At 35.8% G+C, this 12,038-nt stretch overlaps 1 protein-coding gene and 1 pseudogene across 1 annotated transcript in view; both read right to left on the bottom strand.

Annotated features, from left to right (window-relative positions):
* The window catches only part of EPHA3 (EPH receptor A3), a 352,910-nt gene that overhangs the window by 149,077 nt on the left and 191,795 nt on the right, over positions 1-12,038 (bottom strand). The window lies entirely within an intron of this gene.
* Positions 8,054-8,563, bottom strand: LOC124526508 (superoxide dismutase [Cu-Zn]-like; annotated as a pseudogene).

A 12,038-nucleotide genomic window follows, 5' to 3' on the forward strand; every position in this document is an offset into this window, starting at 1 on the left:
ATTTTATATGCATATCATGTACACCATTATTTTAGAAATAAACCTAAGAGTATTTTATTTTTCATATTTTATTTTGAGAGTGAGAGAGAGAGAGAGAGAGAGAGCGCACAAGCAGAGGAGGAACAGAGAGACAGAATCCCAAGCAGGCTCTGCACTGACAGAAACCCTGAGATCATGACCTGAGCTGGTATCAAGACTCGGACACTAAACTGACTGAGCCACCCAAGCATCCAAACCTAAGATGCGATTTCAAATTTGTTTCTACAGATATTTATAGGCAGCATATTAAGAGCAATCTGTTACCCCATGAGCCTCTACTGACAACCTGCTTATCTTTATAGGGAATTCACATGGTTGTTTAGCATTAAAAGAGAGAGAAGCTATTTCAACATTTCATGGCATCATTTTGTGCAATCTGAGGCCCCCATTTTCACAAAGGATCAGCCTGTCTCCTGACAGGACAAGTCTGGGGGCAAGGCCCCTCCTCTGGCCAGAGTTCTGATGGGCGGCACCACTGTGCTTAGCCTCTTCCAGTTTCAGTTTTTTCATGATCCTGACTGGTTTACTAACTATGTGGTTTTTTTCTGCTGGCAATTTTAACACCTGAGTATGCTTCAATCTCAGTATGTTATGTTCTCATTATCTCTCTGTGGGGCTCTCAGCCCTATTACATTGGAAATTCATTGAGAAGAGGAATTATGTCCCATACAGCTTTGTGTATTAGATATCCTAACACTGCTTGATACAAAGTTGGTAGTTAATACGTATGAGACAAATTAACTCTAATACAGACACACATATGTGTATGCATATGTGTGTGTGTGCATTTTGGGTGGCCAGCACACATATCATGTCACAGTATGGGCTCCCCTCCTGATCCCTCTCCTGCCCCCACTTCCACTCTCAGTCTCTCTAACCAAAGCTCTTAGAGTCTACAGGGAAAAAAATAATTGAAGAAAGAGAGAAATTACACTTAGGAATAGAAATTTATAAAACTGCCAACATTTTGTTTTTTGCTTGTTTTTATTTTATTTTATTTTATTTTATTTTATTTTATTTTATTTTATTTTATTATTTTATATTTTATTTTATTTTAATTCCAGTAGAGTTAACACGTAGTGTAATACATAAGTTTCAGGTCTAAATTACAGGGATTCAACATTTCCATACATCACCTGGTGTTCATCATGACAACACTCCTCAATCCCCATAACCAATTTCCCCTATCCCCCCACCCCCACCCCCTACACCTCCCCTCTGGTAACCATCAGTTTGTTCTCTATTGTTGAGTCTGTTCCTTGGCTTCTCTCTCTCTCTCTCTCTCTCTCTCTCATTTTCCCTTTGCTTGCTTGGAAAACTGCCTACTTTTTGGAACCTGGAAAGAGTAAATGATACTGGGAAGGAAACATAGGGAGCGATGAATGGGATACATGAGTATTAGGGTCAATAATTTCAACAAAAGCATGGGCAAGAATAAAATATTCTGAATGAAATATGAAAAGTGTGAGAACTGAGGAAGAGTGGATTGAGCTATCAGACCTTTAACCTGAGGAACAGTGACATTTGTTATTTCCTTGTGGAGGGGTGTGTGTGTGTGTGTGTGTGTGTGCGCGCGCGTAATTCTGATTCCACAAAACTGTTTAAATTAACTTGTGCTTCATAACTCTGTCATTCTCTAGTTGTGTCATTTTTGCATCTTCACACATTGTAAGTACATACAGCTTGGCATCTCCATAACTAAAAGTTCTACAATTAGGTTTTTGATGCATGTAAGCACTTGTTTGGAGATACAATGCAATTAACCATAGGAACGAACAACATATCCTTTCTTTATCAAGCTAGCCTGCCATTTCATCATGTATGTGCAAAGTCAGAGATTTTATCTGATCATTTTGTGCAAAGGAATGAGGGCCTGGATGCATGGAGGGATTTTCAGTAAAAGTCAAATTACTCAACTGAAATAGTCTGAAACAGAAGGGGTTTGAAAAGAAGCCAAGATAACCAAGTTATACAAACTGTCATCATATCCCAGCCCTCCCCCATAACAAAAACATCCAATCAAAGGATGGGGAAATTGCTTAGAAAAGAAATATTTTTAATAGATGTTAATAATGTACAATATTATACCTTAACATCTCATTTCAAGGAGAGAAGAGTAAGTTTCCATTTCACTCCAGAAAACATGGTTTCCATTCATCAACAGTATAGCTTTCTAAAATATCTCCTCAAGTTATTATGGTGTTCTATAACCAAGCCTGATTGTAAAATATGATGTTACAAAAAATCAATAATAAAATATTCATATGATCCAAGATTTTCCCAAATTGAATCTGACTGGGTCATGGCAGTATGCTGATGTCTGGAATGCAAGTAATATACTATATTATTGATGCCTGTCAAATAACGGAAATTGTTACAAATTAATTCATCCCTAACCTAATTAACCCCGTGTGCAATATTATATGCATTCCAGACAAGTACTGTTTTGCTCTGGCCATAAAACTAGGAAGGACAATATTTCAACCTATAAAATCGCCTTTTAAGCCACTTAGAAACCTCAAAGAGTATTGCTTATGTAGAAGTGATGCAAAAGAATGCATTACCTCATCTGTTTGAATTATTTTTGGTCTGATACAAAATGTTCTTTTTTTAACTGTAAAAATAATCTAAGGAAAATGTCTAGTCTGTCTTACATATTGAGTAGATAGAATACATTCATATTAGAAATAAAAGCTGTGTCATTTTTGTAGGGGAAATGTGGAAGCCTTAACATTCTCTTGATATTCTAATGCAAAAATTGTTTTCTATCCAGAATATCTCATAGTTCTGACCTTACAGGTCAATGTATATCAAGATATATTTTATCATGATATATAGTTAGGACTGGTTTTTTTGGAACTAGTAGGCAAGTTGTTACTTTTTAAGAAAATTTTGTTATTTTTCTTCAACTATCTCTTTACACACATCCTTTCCCACCCTCATTTGTCAGTAACGCCCTGCTCTTCGGCAAAACAGAGCCTGATTCAAATATACCTAGATGTGAAATTTTCCTGTGCTCCAAATCTGTCGTGGATCTACAACGCATTAATATTTATCAGTTCTTTCTTTTCTTCTCTGCTAGTTGAAAACACTGTATGCTATACCTCCTAGCTTTCCTAACTGATTATTAAACAGTAAACAAAGAAAAAAAAGGCAACTCCAAAGAAAAAAATCTAATTGTGGTGATGTTTTAAATTATTTCAATCTTTCTGTTCCCATCGTTTTGTATCACATTGCAAAATTTTCTTATAATTACTGCCCCCGATTTTTAGTTTTATAATTTTCCTCATTTAGGAATAATGTCATATTTGGATAAGTTGATTTTAAAAAGGGAGAGAGGGTGGCCTTGAATAGCAGTAGAAAGTGCATGCAGATGGTGGAGAATTTCTGGGAGAATCAGGGCTTGGCTGCCTTCTGAGTGATCGCTTCGAAGTTATCCCTCCACAGGTGCATACTGAATACAGATTGTCTGCCTCAGAGAGTTGTGAACACTGGAAAGACCATTCGTGAAGTGTTAACATAGAGCAGGAGCTCCTAGAAAGGAGCTTTTATTATTATTTTACAGTTATACTTCACAACCGGTACTTATAGACAATGTTAGCATTTTTCAATTCTTAGCATTTCAGTCAGGGCATTGTTTTAACAAATGTAACTATAAAGTGTGCCCCAAATCTATGGATGTGGTTCATTTTCTGTAAGAGCACATTGGGCACTCTTAAGGTGAAAGCTGTAGCATATTTTTAAAGAGACTATTTCTGCCTGCAAAATCTAAAACGGTGAGAAAAAAAGTGCTTTGCGATTAATCTCTATTTTAAGATTTTATATATATATATATATATGATATACATGATATATACATATATCATGTATATCATATATATATATATCTGTGTATGTATCTACACACATATGTCTATACCGAGAGAAAGAGAGACCCATGTATTGTGGCCACATGTTGTCAAAATGCATTAGTGAAATATCATATCTGATCACAAGTAATGTGAAATGATGCCCCACTGATTAGAATGTCATTGATGCTGTGGCCTGTTGTTCTTGACACAACAGAAGAGGATCAAAGCATCTTTCACGGTGATAAAGTTGGCATTATGGACGGGAAATAATGCCAGAGAGACTGATTAAGTGTTAACACTCCCACCTGGTGCCATGAAAATAGGACAAAACATCCATAATTCAGGATGATTTTCTCCTCCTGTGTTTATTTTTGTGCCAAGCTATAGGGTTTGAAAGAGTTAATACTGACAAACACTTTCTTCCTCACAATGCTCTCCAGTAAGGAGTAGGTTATAAGAGGACTTCTCTTTCAGTGTGCATCCCTTCAAGGAATACTTTTTATATTTATATTAAGAATCAGAAAGGTATTTCCAGTGGGTGCAAAAAGATGACTCATCCATTTTCCCTGCTTCTATATCTGGGTTGACAGATACCCAACTCAAGCTGTCTCTTGACTGACAAACACCTCAGTGGGCACGTTTTTCTTATGATAATGTTTACAGATAATTCAGGGAACCTGTATCCCAGATTTGTATTCTTAAGGAATAATGTCAACTAGAATATGAAGTTCTAAAATGAGAATAAATCTTTATCTGAGACCATGCTTCATCCACCATAATTAAATGTGCTAGCACCGGCCATCTTAGTTTGAGTCTCACTCGCTTCTTTCCGTGAAGCTATCTGTGAGGCAAAGCCAGTGCAAGGCCTGAAGAGAAGGACCTCTGCCTGAACTGCTAAAGCTTACATGGTTAAGAAGATAACACTGTCTCCTGTTTTGTTTGTTTGTTTGTTTGTTTGTTTAGAAAATTCTCTTCCCAGGTTTTAAGCATCCTGAATCGAAAGATAGCAATATTCATCCAACCTTAGGGAAGCATCTCCTAAAACAAGATTTATTGTCACTGCCAAAACAGATCAATGGTTAACACATTTGTGTGAGTGACTATTATCCACAAGACAAAAAAGCTTTTATTAATTCCTGGAGGTGCACTGAATTGTTCTTGTTCACTGGGTTCTCAACTATGGTTCTTGTTCCAAATGTCTCATTACATAGTATGAGTGACATAATCAAAGCATGCTCCCCAACACTGTCCTTCTCAAGTCCATTTTCCTGTAGGCATACATGCCTATGATAAGATGGTACATTTTAACAAACATAAAATAAAATAAGTTTTGTACACACGTTCACATGTTTCACACACACACACACACACACACACACACACACACACATTTTTTGTTCAAATATAAACATCAGGGAGTAATTTGCTAGATGGACCCAAATGATGTGATGATGTAACAGGTATTTCTATTACTAATTTGTAGATTTTAGTCAGGCTTTATGGTCCATTTGAAGGCACTGTGTTTATAGTTTGCAGGCTGCCATCTAGGTGCCAGATAGCTGAATGCATCTTACATTACCGATGAGGTCATCGTTGAGTAGCATGCTGAGAACAGCAAGACTATCACCGGGCTCTGGAAATGAGGCACAGTCATGAAAATGTGTGTCTTTATTTGTATCCTTTCATAATTTATTTCCACGAGCTTTCACTCTATAGTCAGTGTGCTTTGGATCTTTGATAAGCACATTATAAACTGCTTTGCATTGCATCACATTGATCCATGCTATATTAAAGTTCTCCCATTGTTTGAACAAAGTATCTTATTCATCCCCAGGTAATGCTCATGGCCCGTTAGTTTATAGAAAAATTTAGTCCTATGCTTTCAGTGTCACAAAACAAAACAAAACAAAACAACACAAAAATGTAGGTTAGAAACAACTTTAAAAATTAGAAAAGAAGCTTTTTACGGAGGATCAAAAAATTGATTTGACCCTGTGCTGATAATCTCATGGTGAAATTAGTGACATAATTTGACCAAATTTGAAATTTGACTACATAATCTGTGGCAAAAAAAATTGACCTCTCAGGACATATTTAACTCATGTGTAATAATTCTGTAACAGTAGATCCCTCAAACATAACCAAATGGAGAAAGGCATGTTGAAGGGCTAAGTAAAATGTAAAGCAATATAAAATGCTAATGCTTAGAGTTTGTGTTTGTCTCTCTCTGTGTGTACAATATCAAATTAATATTATAATTGTTTCAATTCTAAGTTTGCACCATAGAATCACAAAAATTGTGGAATTCTTACAAGAATAGTTTGCTTTACAAAAATTATATACTTCCCATGATAAGACATGTTATTTTATCTTACTGATGGCAACTCTGAACAAAAACATGTGGTATTTAGAAGCTGGAATAATAAAGGTAACAGAGTGCAAGTATCGTAACTTTTACTTTTTTTCCCTTCTGGTACTAATCACTAATATACTGTCTCTTTTCTTAAGTTATTTAGAAGTCACATCAGTGGTTAAACATTCGTCTTATATTTGATTATAAGACGTATATAATACATATGACGACAACAGCGGGGGGAGGGGAAAGCTATGCTCATAAAAATTTCCTATATTTTACCAGAGGCAATTTACTATCAACTTGAAGTAGATTTTGATAAGTTAGAGATGTAGAAATCATTAAAAACCACCAAAAAAAGTAACACAAAGAAGTGTGATTTAAAAGTGAAGAGAGGAATCAAAATGATGCGTAAATGAACTGTTGTATCAAAATCATGGTATAACAGAACAAGAAAAGATTAAAGGAGAAACAGAAGGGGAAAGAAAAAGCACTCAGAGAAACAGAAAAGAAGTAGCAAACGGCACACCTAGAGCCAAACATATTAACTTTTACATTAAACATGAAAGAATGAAACACTCCACACATATGGCAGAGTCAGTGAAATTGGGTCAGAGAAGCAAGATTCGAGTACATACTATCTATAAAACATACACTTTAAATTCAAAATCAAAAATAAGTTGGAAGTGAAAAGACAGAAGAAGATACAGCATGCCAATAATAGCATGAGAGAATTGGAGTAGCTATATGAACATCAGACAAAACAAACTTAAAGGAAATCAATGTTATTAGAAATAAGGAGAGACATAAAACAACATCAACACGGTGGGAAGAAAATACACTTATAAATGTACCTGGATCTAAAAATATAACAGAGAAACATAAAACACATATTGGTAACATTTAAAGGAGAAACGTAAATTTAGAAATGAATACTTAAAACTGTTTTTATTCACAGACTACATGATTGTTTATACAGAAAACCCTAAGGACTCTATAAAAACAAGTTATTGTGGGGGCACCTGGGTGGCTCAGTCAGTTAAGCGTCCAGCTTCAGCTCAGATCGTGATCTCACAGTTCATGAGTTCGAGCTCTGCCTAGGGCTCTGCATTGACAGCTCAGAGACTGAAGCCTGCTTCGGATTCTGTGTCTCCCTCTCTCTCTAACCCTCTGTCTCTCTCTGCCCCTCCCCTGCTCGCGCTGTCTCTTTCTCTCAAAAATAAATAAAACGTTAAAAAAAATTAAAAACAAGTTATTGTGTAACTGTGAATGAACTTTCACATTTTAGGTTGTCTCTAAAATACACCATCTCCAATTTCTTAGAAGTTTTCTTAGGATTTGTGAGACTTATTAATAAATAGACACGAAGAGCATTATTATAAGCCTTATTGTCAGTCCTTCAGCAAAGAGTTTACATGGTGATTTTTTCTTACAGTCTCAATTTAGATACTTTAATAGGTTCAAAATACAGAGCCATATGGTGTATTTGTTTATTGCGGGCTTGACTGAGAAGTAAAGAAATTCAGACAATTACTTTTAACGCCCATTTATGATTATTAAGTCTGGTAAAGTACAGAGGTCACTGAAAGAGATATTTTTAACTGAGTCTGAGTTTTATAAAATCATACATATCTTCTAAGTGATCATAAATCAGTTTTCATTACAGGTACCTAAAGCAATTAAAAAGTCACAAAACTTACACTTTTAGGGTTACAGTGTTTAATGTTTTTCAAGTTAAATTTCTACAACTAGCAAGATAACATATGAGTTACTAGGACTCAGACGATGTTCTAGGGAATACAGGGAATATTTACTTGGAGATCCCAACTGCACTGCAAGCTAAACGATGGCCAGCGTTTCCTGTTTGTGTACTTTCTTCACTTCCACCTTTGCCAAAGCCATCTGGTTTTTCACGGACCTCCACGGTGTGGCCAGTGACGGAATGGTCTCCTGACAGTGCAATCAGAGAAACTTCCACAGACACACTGGCCCCGCCATCTTTGCCAGAAATCACATTACCCAGGTCCCTAACACTTCTCTCCTGATCCTTTGGTTCACCATGTTTTTTTAAACAGAGGATCAAAGTGAGGACCTGCACTGGTGTAGCCTTGTGTGTTACCTGCAGGTTGATGGACGTGGAATCTATACTCGCCTTTGGTCAATTTTTTTTCTGCACGAAATGGACAACAGGCCCATTTTTTTTCTGCACGAAATGGACAGTGTCCTCCACACAGCCCTGGCCTTTCAGCACGCACACAGCCTTCATCTCTATGACTTGGGAGGGCAGCGGAGGACGCCACATAAGATGCTGACACCACATTGCATGTTGATTTTGTTGTTACCACAGGTCAGAAATATATGTGACCAAAGGCCTGAAACAAGTAAACCAAAAAAACCTTTGTGGAGGAATTGGCTGACCACAGGAAGTGAGGTGCCAAGACTGTGAAAAGCCACACAGATTTCACACCTCCACTTCTATAACTTTAATTGTCCTTTAATTTACTTTAAGGATTTTCTTTTCATTTTTCGTGTCTCTCTGTCCCTTTTTTTCCACAAAATTATGCCTAAGTTGTACCATCCCCAAAGCCACCCTTCACTATTCTTGCCAATTCCACATCTGACAACAAGTCCCAGAATATTTTCAGACAGTACATGGAAAATGTTCTAAGTTGCACTGCCAGCGATGAAGTGTTGAAAATACAAGTGCCTGTGCCAAGGAAGAATACTCTGAGGTCAAAGAACCTTTTGGAAGTATTAATAAAGTAGATAATAAACAATTCCAGAGTTGGCATTTGGTGAAGAAAGACAATCCATATTCACTAAATCAGAACAATAAACATGAATTTTAAGAGACACTTAATGGCTTGGACCATGATTCTCCTAAATCCATCGGGTCTTTTGGCTAGCACTAAAGAGAACATTGAACTTGAGCACATCTGAAAATTCTGAAAATGCCTTGACTCAATTATGATTATGATTTGTTTCTTTCCAGCCTAAGTGAATGATACACATGGAAACAAAATGCAGAATTTTAAAATCTGTCTCTGTTACTCAAATCCCAACATCACCTTTTGTTCCATTTTGGACACCAATGTTTGCATGGTTTCACTTAGATTGTTGGTTGACACAGTAAAATGTCAAAAGTAAGAACAAAGAAAAGGTAATATTCACCATAAAGTCCATTTCTCCAAAATGTCAGCACTCCTTTGTCAAGGTTAATAGTTAGGGGAACAAAGGAAAATGTGTTGAAGTTAAATTCTTTCATTTTATATTTTTTTCTCTTTGCAATCCAGAATCTGAAATACATTTTCTTTTTCTTTTTCTTTCTTTCCTTTTTTTTCTACATCGGGAGGATCATTATGTATTTTCTCATTAAAAGAAAAAAAAAGAGAGAAACTATTAAATAACAGGAATGATCATTCATAGAATACTTACTATTTGTCAGGTATCTTCCTGAGATTTTATTTAATTTTCACTATAATCCTTTATATCAGTATCATTATGAGCTCCATGATAAAGGGGATAAAACCAAGTATAGATAAGTGAAATAACTAGGCAGGAAATGGATAAGAATCCAGGCGTTTTGTCTTAAAGACTGTGCTGCTAATCTCTATGCTTATAAAACAAAACAAACAAAACAATTACAGGCTAAGATAGCTCCAAAACACTAAAATTTGCTTTTTTACTATGTTGATACTTAATATATTTACTAACACATCAGCAGTCCAACTAGATTATCTAGGTCTTATATTCAAACAGCTAACAAGTCTTAACAGTGATGCATTGCTGGGAGATTTATTTTATTTACTGATTTCCAGGAGTTCATTATTAATTAATAGGTGTTTTACTTAGCAGAATGTGTTCCTGCCTTTTGGAGAGGTGAATAAGTAAAGTTTTTGGATATTGCAGTAAGATCCAGAATATGAAAAAAATGCAAAAAAAAAAAAAGATAGTTTATATCAAGAAATGGAGGAACTAAAATAATTTAAGCTAAACTACATCTCCCCAAAGTGCTTTTAAGTTAAATTATTTATCAATAAAATTATACAGCTTAGAAACACTATTGAACACTAAGACTTTTTTATGAAAGCATTTCATAATTTTCCCAAAGCAGTCTGACATTATTCTGTGCATTTATAGAGATAATTGTGAGAGTCTCTTCAATTTTTACTTTTTCTTTAAAGTTATTATATTCTATATTTTTCCTATCTCTTAAAATTAGTGCCCTCATGATCTAATATGCTTTTCTACTTACTTGTCCTTTACTTTTATAGATCTGCTATATATATAAAGAACCCTGGTTTGAACTGCTCAACGGGTTGTACAGATATCAGCTCATTAAAAACTCTACTGTGAGACAGTCCGTGGACATTTTAGAAATTGTGCCACTTTCTACTTAGAACAGAGAATTTAAGGCTTGTGAAGATCACCCTGTGGGTTTTCCACCAGAGATGTGACTTGCTATAAGAATCTTCATTCTGAAGTAATGAGTCCAGTTTTGCTGAGCTTTATTTAATACACAAGATGTGGAACTTATAGTGACAAAAACCACGGGATTTGAGAGTGATATGAAACAGAATATTTGTGTGTATGGAGGTATTTTACTGTGTAGAAAGAAGACAGGAAGGATGGACCCAAATATCTCTCAAGGCCTGTAAGTCTGTATTCAGTTACTTACTAAAAACATTTAGAAGTTTGACTTAAATTCCTGTTGACACGGGAAACCCAGGCTTGGCACTAAAACTGAAAGTGTTCTTATTTGAAGGCTATCAAATAAATGAATTAAAATAACATTAACAGTAAAGACTAAGCTACAGGATTAGTGCTCTGAATACGAGCAATAGGTTATTAAAGGCCCAGACAGACGTGGGGCTCTGTGTGTGTGCATGTGTGTGTGTGTGTGTGTGTGTACATGTGCAGGGCAGGAGGCCGGAAATGTGTGGCGCTCTTCACCAAAAAAACCTCATGACTTTGAGAGTCTAACGCTAACAATTAGTACTTCTCTCTCTCATACTCCCTCCACCTGCATGTGATTCTCACAACGTCACCCATGTTAGATATTACCAATTATGATTGCTCATATTCATTAGCCTCTCCTCCAATGGTTTATAGATGAGCTCAAGACGCTCCTTTTCTGACCAAAACAAACAAAAGAATATCCTCTCATAGTCCCCTTCTCCATGCTGAAGTAACTATTAATTTTGTTTCCAAAACAATTATGGAAAGGGTATCCTCTCCTGTTTCTACTTTCTTATGCCCATTAACTCTCCAACTTTTACCAATTTAATGGGAACAATTGGGATAAAAGGCAAGACCAATCCTTCAATTGTTAAACCTCAAGGGGCTTCTTCTTTACTTTCTTGCAGTCTACAATGTTGAGACATCTTTTTTTTTTACTAATGTCTCAAAAATTTCTAAGAATTTTCTCAAATATTTTACTGTCTTTTTACTCTCCAACTTCTCAAATATTTCTAAGAATTTTTCTGTTTGCCTCCTAAATATAGTGATTAGGGACCGGTGATCATTCATATGAAAAGGTATTCAAAAAAAGATTGAATATCTTCCTTAACCCATTGCCTTTGCCACTTAATCTGTTTTACATATGCATTCAATATTAACCTTCTTTGTTTAAAAATGTTTATTTATTTATTTTGAGATATATAGAGAGAATGCATATGCACAGGGGAGGGGCAGAGACAGAGGGAGACAGAGAATCCTAAGCAGGCTCCACACTCTCAGCACAGAACCTGATGTGGGGCTCGATGCCACAAACCATGAGATCATGACCTGAGCTG

This window comes from Lynx rufus, unplaced genomic scaffold (genome assembly GCF_022079265.1).
Source record: "Lynx rufus isolate CCGP_SWC_20201006 ecotype Redwood Valley unplaced genomic scaffold, mLynRuf1.p SCAF_5, whole genome shotgun sequence".
Taxonomy (NCBI): Eukaryota; Metazoa; Chordata; class Mammalia; order Carnivora; family Felidae; genus Lynx; species Lynx rufus.